We start from the raw sequence: 13,247 nt of genomic DNA, 5'->3' as shown, positions 1-13,247 counted from the left end.
TATGCAGGCGCACCATGGTTGAGATGGTCCAACTCCCTAGTCTCACTCTACGACTAAGCTCATGCCATATCTAAATCAAAGATATCTCAAATACATCATCGGTGGAAAGCTGCAAAATGCCATTTTCATACATAAGCAAGACATACACAATTGGGCACAATCACCAAGAGAACAGTAAAAAGTGTGTTTGAGATCATTGTCCTAATTGTGGTGTGGTCACAAAGAGATCAAGGTTGACAAATTTATGGTGATCTCTTCGTGACCACACCACAATTAGGACAATGATCTCAAACACACTTTTTACCATTCTCTTGGTGATTGTGCCCAATTATGTATGTTTTGTTTATGTATGAAAATGGCATTTTGCATCTTTCCACCGACTATGTATTTGAGATGTCTTTGATTTAGATATGGCATGAGCTTAGTCATAGAGTGAGACAAGGGAGTTGGACCATCTCAACCATGGTGCACCTGATCATATTAGCTTGAAACCATATGCCTCATATTAGCCTCAAACCTATGCCCCTAATGGCAGGTGGTGGAGATAGAATATCATTTGCTGTACATATCAATGATTGGACAATAATAAAAAAAAATTGATAAAAATTATCACCATCAAAATTACGACAAAGACCAAGCTTTCAACTGACGATGTAATTGGCGGACATACAACGTTCTCATCGGTGAAATGTTCTAGAGTCATCGCACTTTTGACTCAAACCACACAAACTTTCGACGAGGATGTTGTACATGCGATGGCACTTCATAGTTGGACAGTCGTCATCGGACAAACACCATCACCGTCAGTGCGAAGTTCCAAATCGTTGTTGTCTTTGTGACAAAATCTACTGATTTTGATGACTTTTTTGATCGCAAGTACGTTCATGCCCACCGTCGACAGAGTCCATGGGATTGTCGTATTTTCGATGGGGAGGGCATCATCGGCCAATCCGACGATGAGTTTTCGATGACTACTTTGGTCGGCACTCCGACGAAAATTAGTCGCAATTCCGACAATCGACCGTCGAAAATCAGCTCCGAATGTACTAGTGAATGGTTTTGAATAGCCTTCCACCCATTTACATTATATTTCAATTTCTTTGTAGCATTCATATCACCAAGCTTGCATTTTGTGATCTCCTTAAGTATAACTAAAACTGGTTGAAAATATTCAGATTTTAATAGGTTCATGTTGAGAATGAAGTAGTCATCTTTCCTTTTTTTCCAAAAGATTTCCTTTACTCAATAAGATTCTTTCTATAATAGGGTGATGGTCATATAGCGAGTAGGGATATACATCGAGTTTACCTCCATCACTATCAGGGTAATAATTGAAGTAATCCTTATTAGAATAGTATCTATCTAGCCTATAATAAATTCTCCTCCCTCATTTGTGAGAATTGCCTGAAGTATACTATATGTTGTTTTTCCCATTCTTCAATCCTTCAAGAGGGTTAAATAAATTTAGTTTATATTTCATTTTTTACCAAAAGTGTTTTTAATTGCTCTTGCAATTCATATCTATGCCAATTACTTGTTGGAGGTGCTTTTATTGCATTTCTAAAGCTATCAAACCATTTAACAATTTTGTCCTTAGCTTGTTATCTTTTAGAGATAGGCTCTAAGATCACAAAGCACATCTTCTTCCTCTTTTTTTTTATGGAGGTTAAATTTTCTTGTACTAGTTGGAATGATTTTTCCTTTTCTTGTCCCTTTAGGGTGAGTGGGAGAAAAACCTATTGACCATCCATCTATATGTTGTCTTTTCATTATCCAATGACTCACTGACTCTTACAAGAGTCGTAATGTGATTTGTAGCTAGATCAATTTCCTTATCGTAATCCTTTTCACTTTGAACTATCCCAAACCTAGATATCTTAATGTTATGATCAACTTCTCCATCTATGCATTTATTTGACCCAAGGTATCATTGTAACTTTGACTGGGTACAATCATAAAGTTTCCTTAAGATTATGTTTTCTATTTTTCACTATGATTATTAGTAACCTCCAAGTTACCAATTTTGGGTCCATCACACCTTCTTGATCTTTGATAGCCTGATTGCATATACATTGTCATTCTCCATATTATGGAGGAGGGGGTCTACATTCCTACTTGTACCATGTAGGTTACCAATAATTTTGTTCTTTGATTCAAATTCAGAGACAATATTCTTAACCATAAAACGTACTTTACTTTTATTAATTTTTGTTAGGATCCTTTGCATTATCCATATTCATGGTATTCCCATTGTTACGATTGTTAAATTCCGTAATCATGGAACTTGTTTCCATCTCTTCGGAATTAATTAAATCGCTATTATTACTGTTAGTCTTCATGTTCATAGCAATGTTATACCTAAATTTATTCATAATAAGTTACTGGCCATTTTTATTTATCTTTAATGCATTGGGTTGCATAACTTATGAGGAGAACTAAGGTTTTGCTAGGTTCATGTATAACAAAGAGGGTTTATTCACTAGACTGTCTGAGCACTCAAGTTGAAGTTTAGAGCTTTCAAATCATCAATCGGCGGATTAAAAGTGATTAACAATTTGATATTAGAAGTAGTTCTGGAAAATTGAAAGAATGGGTTTGAAGATGTGCCTATCCTCTAGAAGAATGGTTAGAACTCGTCAATGACAATGAAAACTATCCTTTTAAAACAATTGCTTTGGTTGTTATGCTCGTGCTTTCACAGAACTGTCAACTATAGTTATCTGGCTTCGCTGCACCTTCAAATTGCAATGGTGCAATAAACATGGGTGTTTACACGTGCACCTCCTAGCATTCTTCAACAAAATATTATTGACCAGGTCAATGCATATATCGTATCCAGCGTAACGAAATTTTTGTTGACAAAACCCAGTCTACTCATTTGTAAGTGGAATCCGTATAGTCGTTGGAAATGGCAACTTGTAGTCCTGTGTTGTCGTCTAGTCTATAAAAAAAGACAATGGTTGCCAAAATCGACTTTCTTGCATCGTTTTTTCCATTGAAAATTGCAACTTATGGTTCTGTTGACGATAACGTATAATGAATTATTATCCATCAACTCTATACTTATATGTTTTTCAAAATTACGTGCATTTATTGTAGAGAAATAATAACCGTTATAAAAACAATCTTCGCATGACCAGTGCAGGGGAGCTATTTGTTGTATTTCTGGTAATCTTAGTGTTTGTAATGTGATCCTATTCTTAGGAAAGTTTAACTATGTTAAGGATGTGTTTAATCTATAATATCAATAATTATATTTTTTAAAATACAAATATGATATTCTTGATTTGCCTCTTCTAACATAAGCAAAGTATAAGACAAGAAGCATATCAAATTATTTATTTTGTAAACTCATCTTTAAACTCTTAATAAATTGATTACATGCTATAATTATAATATTGACATCTTATTAAATTTATCGCTATTTAATAATAAATAAATAAGTGAAGCACATAAGAAACATAATTATTTGATTTAGATAAATTGTAACTTCATTATCTTTATAAAACTTACATAGTGAATGTTTCTTTCCATAATCCCCCCACCACAATGATGTATAGAGGATTTGAAATGTAATTTATAAACATTTTATTTGATTTATATAATATTTATTCGAATCATATTAATACAATGGTATCTTATTTTTGAAGATGAAAGTGATATATTGTATAAGATTTTGGTTATTTAGAAGACAACAATATGAATACATTTTACAAAATATCAATCTCTGAAAATTAAAGAATAGGACATTTCACCATTAAAAATATTTCTAGAAATTTATAATAAAGAATGGAACATATCCAACATACTTCCGCCTAATCATTTCCTGTTAAATGAGTACCAAATTTTTAGAATCTTCACTCTCAAATAAATTATAAAAAAATAACCTTATTTCATTATAGAACTCGATCATTTTTCTATCATTAACACACACATATATATATATATTTCATTTTTGCATTTTCTATGATAACAAACCACAGAAAATCAGAAGCATATCTTCTTCCATTCAAAACAATCATCATAGTTATCTTGCAAATTCTCATCTTTTAACTCTAAACAAAACTGATTGCATGTGGCAAAATGTCGTTTACCACTTGAACTCATTCTCTTCCTATGCTTCTCAACCGTTGAAACACATTAGCAGGCGAGCTGTTTTCATTTCGAAGGCAACAGGCTACAATTAATGAATATTAAAGTCGATAAACAACAAGAACAACAGGATGAGGAGGTCAGTTCCCTTCATCATTTTTATCCCTCATGATCTCTCTCTTTATTTTCTATCCTCTTCACGAGATCATATTTATTGTTTTTATTAAGCATTTATAAAGTAGTTGACGATGAAGCTCGCATACGTGAATGTTAAAATTAGTAGAGTAAAATTCTAAACCCAAATTCAATGAAATGTAGCTCAGGAGTCTTTTGTAGAGATGTGTGAATAGCCAGCCCTCTTCCACAGACTAATCATTGGTTCGACAACACATTTGACTGTTAATTCTCGAGCAACAATTATTTTGACAGCATCCCTTAATCGTAGCCAAGATGTGGCGGCCGTGGAGAACACCAACCAGGGTCTTTCGCTGCACAGTTCAACAAATTCAGTTTTAGACTACAAAACGATAGCCATATACAAAATCTAACGAAAATTTAGGATATTTACATATAGGTACGGGTACAGTCTGAGGCCATGTCACGGTCCGTTTCACAGATCCATAGCTTTCTGAATCTGCATTTAAAACATAAAAAATTGTAAAAGACTTAATGATCTACGGACATGTAATGCTTAAATCATACAGATTTGAGTTTTTTTTTTTTAATGTTTAATTGATTTTTATGTTTAAAAATGTTAAACATTCACAGTTGATTACATTCTCTAGACTTAATATGTGTGATTTAATTAGAGTGTCCCTACAAACACGTTGGAGATATAATCCCAACTACTTTCACGTAACTTATCATGTCATATCCTCTGTATGTACATCATATCTGCAGGCTTGTCACAAACAGAGATTGAAGCAGACCTTTCTTGGATTTGGATGGATTATCATGTACTCTTCAACCTGTCTTTTTGTCAAATCACATTTTTTTTGGGCAGTTCAAAATATATTATTTTATGTATGCCCCTCTCTCCTCCGTGCTATGTAGAAGGTCTATATATTTCATAGCTCTGCATTTTGTATGCACTCTCTCAGAGTAGAGTCCAGCTCCATAGAGCTGTTAAATGTTAGCAGTTGAGTCTCTGTTAGAAGTTGAGTCTGATATAAGTCTGAATGTAATGTTGTTTAATGTTGAGCTGCAGTTCAGTCAATCGATATAATGTTTTGTGTTAAATAAATAGAAATGTTTATATTTTTGCATCTGCTCTTCTCCCTGTTTCCTTCATCTGGTATCAGAGCCCAAGGAAAAGATTGGTGAGTGTCAGTCCGAAAGAAGAGTCCCTTAGTTTGAGAGCAAATTGTATGCGGTCAGTCATGCAAGAGCCTTGAGAGCTGGAAGATTGTGTGGGTTGTGTGACTGAGTATGTAACTTTGTAATGGCTGCCTTCTGTGAGCTGTGTAGACTGTCAGATAGTTCAAATCCTTTGCTCTCTTCTGTTCTGCATTTGTGTGTGTTCTGTTCTGAAGTATCAGGCAGTTCTGCTGCCAAACATTGTTGCCAAGTCAAAGAAATGACAAGTGTGTTTATATAGAAGCCTGTCAAAATATTGAAGGAAGTCGGGTTTGGATTAATAGCTGTTGAAGGGTTGTATACATTAGTTGGCCTTTGGTCTTAGTCTCTTTATTAGACTTGAGGGTCTTGTTCTTAACAACTGTTCAAGTTTTATGTTGTTTTCAGGTTAGCTCAAATGAAGAGTCTGTCTACTGAGCCTCTTGCTAATCACCCAGTCAAGCCACGATGGATGTTGTCTCTTGTTTGAAAGGCGCAGATTGTATTGAAGCTATAGAAAGTTCCAAAGGATAGCAGAGTGTTAGAAAAGATTGAGATAGTGGAATTTACAGATCGTTGGAAAATTGATGAGGGGGTTTAAGGCCGTAGCTGAAGTCAAAGAATGATTGTTTTTGACAAATCATTGCCTAGAAAGGAGATCATGGGTGTGTCAGTCTAAGAGAAGTTTGCATATGTGAGAGTTGATTGTTTCGCTGGGAGGAGGAAGATATTGCAAAAGTACAGCCGCAGCTGTTGAACGAAAGTTGAAACAAGATTGCAAGGTGTCCAAGCAATTTTTGAGGATGCTAATGTCACAACGTAGCAATGGACTGCTATTAAAGGTAATGTTGAAATCTGGGCCAGCGCAGGCTTGAGCAGAGAGAAAGCATGGACGAAAGAAAATTATTGCTAATCATAGAAGAACAAAAAGAAGAAGAGAAGTATGAATGCTAAAAACAACACACGGAGGTCTATTTTGAGAGGCATGGTGTTGATTTCACGAAATTGTAAGATCACAAGTTTCAATTTATAGAGATTCCAAAGCCAAACAGATAGGTCTTGTCTTTGCAGTAATGTTTATGAATATATAATTTATTAAACATACTCTTTCGCGTTTGAAGTCGATGTTTGTTTTGTAGTCAATTATGAATAAATAATGCTTTAGTTGGACGCGAGGAAACTACTGAACTTAACAAGCAGGACTGGTATTCTATAATAGTAGTGAGTGGAAACACCTAGCCATATTTTACATATATATTTTCATTTAATTTACTAATTTTGAGTAAGCAAGGAATAAGAAAGGACTGTAATGACATGCGTATATTAAATAGTTAACATATCTACAGCGCAAAAGACAATTCCTTTTACTAATCTCAGTATTTAAAGAATAGATCGAGTGAATCATGAAAGATTTATTGGTCAAACAATCAAGGTCAATTTTGGAGTGCTTTAATGAAATTTTTGGTTCCAAACCATACAATACGTTATCTGTTCAGACGAATAGGAAATGATTGCAACCTTTTCAGTAAGCACGTTGTAATTGACTGGTTCAAAATTCATTGGTTCCAAATTGGTACTCACATAATTGATTTATTAAATCGCTTATACACACGGTTTGTAACCATTTTTAATCGTGTGCGCATAATTAATTGTTCTTCGAGAATAATAACTCGGGTTAACTGTCTCCATCTGATGTAGCAGCAAAGCCTTTATAGTACCACATGAATCCCTAACAATAAATTCAGAGCTAGATTAATTTACATTGCGTTTGAAGTTTATGTGTAAATAAGTATCTATCTATATGCCTAAGGCACACAATAGCACTTTCTTATCGTTTAATACATTCAATAGGATGAATTGGATTTTATTAGGTTGTATTGTGATGTTAATGGTATCTTCATTCAAATATATGGGTTATAAGTAAATTATTTTATTTTATTATTATTTTTTATAATTTTAAGAGTATAAGTTATAAGCTTGTATTTCAAAGATATTTACAATATAATTTCAATAATAATAAGGTTCAAAGAATTGAACAAGATTTGAACTAAGATACTTTACATGATACCAAGGTTCATATTCTTGAACAAGAATTAAACTGAATTACTTTACATAAGTCAAGCTGAAACAAATTGAGTTTATTTTGAATTTCATATTCTTGAACAAGAATTAAACTGAATTGCTTTACATAAGTCAAGCTGAAACAAATTGAGTTTATTTTGAATTTGTAGTAGCTAATCCATGACAATTACATTTTTCTCAAATAACTATTACAACTAGAAAAAAAATGCAAGCCAAAAACATATGTCAATGTAAAGGCTCACAATACCAATTTTGTGAAAATAGTTGCTAAACAAATACAATAGTACATTTGGTCTTCCAAAAATGTTTCAATTTCACTTTTCTAATTGAATCAAGGACAAATACAAAATATAATAAAAGCACATGTCAAAGTAAAGCCTTAGAGTACTAGTTTTGTGAAAATAGCTTCTAAAAAAACCACAACTATACATTTGATCTTCAGAAAATGTTTTAAAATCACTTTTCTAATTGAATTAATGAGAATTTGAATGACCTACTCATTAATGATGTGTAATCCCAAGATTACCATTTTAGTACTTTATATTCTTTCCTTTTCCTTTCATTGCTAGATAAGGCGGCAAGTATTTAATTTTGCTGGTACCCATCACTGTTGCTATCAAACCTGTCGCTTTCTCGATTTGGCTTCTAGGATTTAGGAGATGGTAGGTGATTTGAACTAGGTTGAACCGGATGAATGCTCTTAGTTTAAACATAATGGTTAACTTTGGAGTAAGGTGATTCAAGGAAATCTCGATTCCTATGTGGACGGGATGAGTGGCCATGATCGCAAACTATCTATAGCTTTTGTTCAAGCCTGGGATAATGGCGTCGTTAAGATTGGAATGTTTTCCTTTATTATTTTTGAGGAGACCATTGTAAAAGTAACTAGTTTGGTCCTTGATGGCATCTCCTTCCCTAAGAAGCCTAAGGATGGTTCTAAGGAAGATTTCGACTCGTTTTTTGTCTCCAAAATCCAAAGCAGCTACAACAAAGAAAAGCTCCCTAGTATCTACAAGGAGACTGCCCTTCTTTTCATGAAATATTTCACCCTGGATGGTAGAAAGAGGAGACTCCACCTTCATCTCTTTCTATGTTGAACTACCTATGCGAAGAGGTAAGAATAAGCTTTTCTTACTACGTCTTGTCTTGTTTATCTCAATCTATTTCTAAGGCTTCTATTAAGGCTAAACCTCCCCTTCATCAGGATCTTATACGTAGGCTTTATAATTTTCATTTGGATGGCATCCCCACAATTGAAATCGGGTCCACCTATGACCCTAGCTTATATCTTAATCTCACTGTCACCCCATCAGACTTAGGTGGAGTGTCTCATTCAAGCTCTAAAATGCCCACAAGAAAGAACCTTGCATGCATGGCCAAATTCAAAGCCATGACTACCTCTAAAAAAGACCTTGATATAGTATCCCAAATTGAGGCACACAAGCATGTGTAAATCATTGAGGACTCAGGGTCTGATTTGATCTCCTTTGATGAACTGGATTCCTCTAAAATATAGGCTCAGATTGATCCCCTACCACTAATGTTAATGATGATGTTAACCCTAGCCCTCCTCCCACAAACCCTCCCCCCTTTGGATATACTAAGCCCCAGAGCTTGATTATGATCCATTGTGGAGGACATTCATGATGATGTGTAAAAGGTGGGACGATTTGTTAAAATGGATTTTTGGGCAGATGAATATGGCAATAAGGAAAAGTAATAGATTGGAGGCGGCAGTTGAGGTAGAAGTTAGGGCTAATACCTAGCTGGAGGATGTTGATGATGATAGAGTTTGGAGATATACTAATTAATTTGTTGGCCTTACCAAGAAGTGGGATAAGGTAAATTGGAGGATTGAAGACCTGAATGTCAAGCATAAGATGACAATGACTAAATTTGAGGTGAAAGAAATTAAGTGTTCCTAGGAGGCTCTTAATTTAAAAATTAAAATCGAGGAGGCCAATCAAGCCTCCAAGAATGCAACAAACATGCATAACGCATTATTTAGGCTATCAAAACCATGGAATTCAATTTTAATAAGAAAAGGGAGAAAAAATGAAAAATAGACCTAGGCCTTGATAATGGGTTCAGGCCCCACAAAGTACCTTGTTAAAACCACCCCTAATTTTGCCTTAGTGTCATCTAGCTCTATGATTGGTTCTCTCAAAAAAGTGTCATTCATTGATAAATTTTTATGCTTATTCCGAGATTGGTAGGATAAAAATTCCCCCATGTAGTTGGCCATCTCTTTTTGCTTTTCATGGTTGGTTGTGCTGGTCTTTTTGTTTCTCCTGGATTTCTACTTGCTTTGCAGGTTTTTGGTTTGCCCCGCTGGGTTTTTCTTTTGTGTTATTTGATGGATTTTAGCTAGTTGTGAATCCCTCATGCACCCTAGGTGTCGCTTTGTACTTACGTAATGGTACATGCCTATCCTACTTTTATTAATCAAAATTAAATCAATGAGAAATAAAAAAATAAATAACACTTCTATTGGTATTTGGATGTTATTTATTCCTCCATTTTCTATTGATTAGAAATTATTGTTTTACTTCTAGTAAATAATGGGAAAAGGGTATTACATTTCAAAATATATACTATATATGTTTATATAAAAAAAATTAAAATTTGAATTTATGTTTTAGAAAATAACAATTTATTTATTAATGAAGTTTATTAACTCAAAGAGTTTTCTAAGGAATTTTTTTTATTAATTTTATATGCCTCATTCAATGGTGCCAAATCACTATAGACTAATATGTAGAATTTTGAAAATTGAGATAAATGATACAAAAATATATTGCAAAATTTATTATAGTCCATATCATGTTTTGCTAATGATTTTGAGAATGACATACAAGCTATAGTTACCTCCAAGAAGAAAAATGCATCAAATATTTCATATATCTTGCCAAAAGAATGAATTTGGACATTAAATTCAAGCATAACTAGTGTTCATCAAACTTGATGAAGAGATAATAATCTTGGATCTGAAGTAAATTATTCAAATATATTCAAAGAAGATGAGGAATAGGATAATTACAAATCATCTCATCAAGTCAAATAGTCTACCTATCAAAGCTACAACATAGAGAGATGGTGATTTCTTGAACAAGTATCGACAATTGATCTTCATTGAGAACATTTATCTGATTGAAAGCATTATATTCCTATATTCCATTGAATACATCATGATATGTGACAACTAGTTATGTCTTAGATAATATCTCACTTGGTAATTAGTTCATAATATTATTTATAATAAGCTACTTTGGCCTAGCAAGGATTTGTGAATTAAAGTAAGCTAACAATGCCCACAAATAGGAGGCATGAGTAGTTATATAAGATGGTGTTGGTATTTTTTTTCTTTATTATTAAGATAAGTAGTAGAAGGGCCCCCAATCTATATAGTTATTTTCATAGTAGATACAAAAAACTAGGTAGGTTGGGTAGACAAGCAAACAAAACCAACTAGGAACTAGACATACTAGTTACCATTATAATAAGTATAGAAAAAATTAAAATATTCCAAAAATACCAAGAAGTAGGACATTATCCAACATAGCAACCAACCATACAAAAAATAGCTAAAAAAGAGACCACATAGGGCTCTAATAGAGGAAGTCTTAGTTGTTGATCATCTTCTCTTGAGTAGCCTCTCATCCTATAGAAATGATATATACAAGATCTACTGATCTATCTTTTCCTTTCCCCTAAGCTACCGATCTATTTTTCTCTTCCTATTTTTTTGGCTCCCTTCTAAATTTTAGAACCCAAAGTCGCAACTTCATGTTGCCAATATGTGTTTTCATTGATGTCAACTTGATACATGAAAATAAATGTTGTCCTTGTGGTGTTATCATTGATGATATGGAGATCATTTGGATAAAGAAGTGTTATAGTTGTTGAAGTGATGATGATGAAGTTGTATGATTGCTGATTGTCAATGCCGTTGAATAATATTATATTAATCTAGGTTAATTTTTTATTTATATAGTTCATATTAATAAATTAATTAAATAATTTATTAGAGTCTAGCAAGTTAATTTCTTGGAAGGTATTTTTTGTAGTTTTATGAAAAAATAATAATTTTATAATAGACAGTTTGCATCAATCTGAAACCTATCTTGTTAAAATCAAATTTGAACTTTGTGCTTTATTTTTATCTTATTCACATATGGTATCAGAGTGGCATAATGTCTTGTGCAGAGAAGACTGTAGGTGAGCTTTGTGGTAGCACAATAGGAGATCCTTGATGGAAAGAAATTATTTGCCAATTGGTATTTGTGATGGAGTTCAACTGTGAAAACTGGTGTGAGGTAGGTATTGCATATGGCAAGGTGACATTTATGATACCACATACCTCTTTGGTATTGGATCTAGTTTTGGAAACCATGGGAACTTTCCTCTTGCGTTGAGATATATAAATATGTGGCTTCTTTATATATTTTATATGATAGATTGGATATATTCCAAAAATCTTTGGTGTGCCAGATAATCTCTAGAATACTTTGTTGTAGTATTTACTCCTAAAGAGCATTGTCTTTAGGATTTGTATTGTAATGGTTCGTTTTCCTAATAATACAATTAATTTTTACTTTTGGAGTCTGGGTCTTTCCCAAAAGGTTTTTCTGGCATATAGCTGGTGTTGTGATTTTATTTGTTGAAATTTGATTTTATATGTGTTCATATAATCTACAATAATTTCAGAGTTTGTAAGAAATTTTTTCTATCATCTCCCCTATTAGATTTAACACTTGAAAGCAATATTCCACACTTGGGCTTCCTTTCAATTTGTATTAGAGCATGGATAAGTTTTCTATTGTTGTTGAGTTTATGGTTTTTTTCATGCTAGTCTAGTTTCATTAGGAGTTTTACAAAGGATGATTTCATAACTTTCTTTTATCTTTGATATAGAAAGTGAATCTAGTAGATTACAAATGGATAAATTGAATGGAAGAAATTTAGAGTTGTGGAAACTTAAAATGGAGAACATGATCATGGATAAAGATCTGTGGGTTGTGGTTTGTTCAATGAAATGTAAAAATACACTGTAGAATGAATGGGATAAAATGGATTAGAAAGTCAAGTGTTCGATAAGGGTCTGTCTAAATGATTTAGTGCTCTTGAATGTCCATGTCGAGAATAATACAACTACACTTTGGAAAAATCTTGGTGATACTTATCAAGGAAATATTGGGTAAATAAGTTATTGTTGAGAAAGCTCGGCTATATTAGTTGAGGATGAAGGAAGGAGGTTCTATTGCAAATCAAATGAGTGCATTCAACATGCTTGTTTCTAAACTGAATTCTACCAGTGAAAAGATTCATGATCAAGATAAATGTATTCTTCGATCATGTTCTTTTCTAGATTAATGGGATCACCCTTTTATAGACATTTGAAACACAAGTACTTTCAAGAGGGAGGATGTGGTTTCTTCAATTTTATTTGAGGAGTTGCAAAGGAAATATTTTGAGATGGCTAAGGAGGCTCTAGTTTCTCATGGTAGAACTATGGATAAAGGAAAGAGAATGGAAAACAAGGGTAAATCCAATTCTCCAAGGAGATCTAAGTCTATTGGCATGAAGTCCAAGGCAAAATGTTGGAACTGTGGTGAATTTGGTAATTTATGAAAATATTGCAAAAAGGAGTTCAAAAAAAGAAAGGTAGAAATGATTTAACTAATTTTCACACTAATAAATTCTCTCATGATGAAGTGGATGCTTTTGTTTCAACCTTA

The sequence above is a fragment of the Cryptomeria japonica genome, chromosome 11, assembly GCF_030272615.1.
Source record: "Cryptomeria japonica chromosome 11, Sugi_1.0, whole genome shotgun sequence".
Classification (NCBI taxonomy): Eukaryota; Viridiplantae; Streptophyta; class Pinopsida; order Cupressales; family Cupressaceae; genus Cryptomeria; species Cryptomeria japonica.
The sequence above is the reverse complement of the archived record's forward strand: the minus strand, read 5'-3'. Positions refer to the sequence as shown.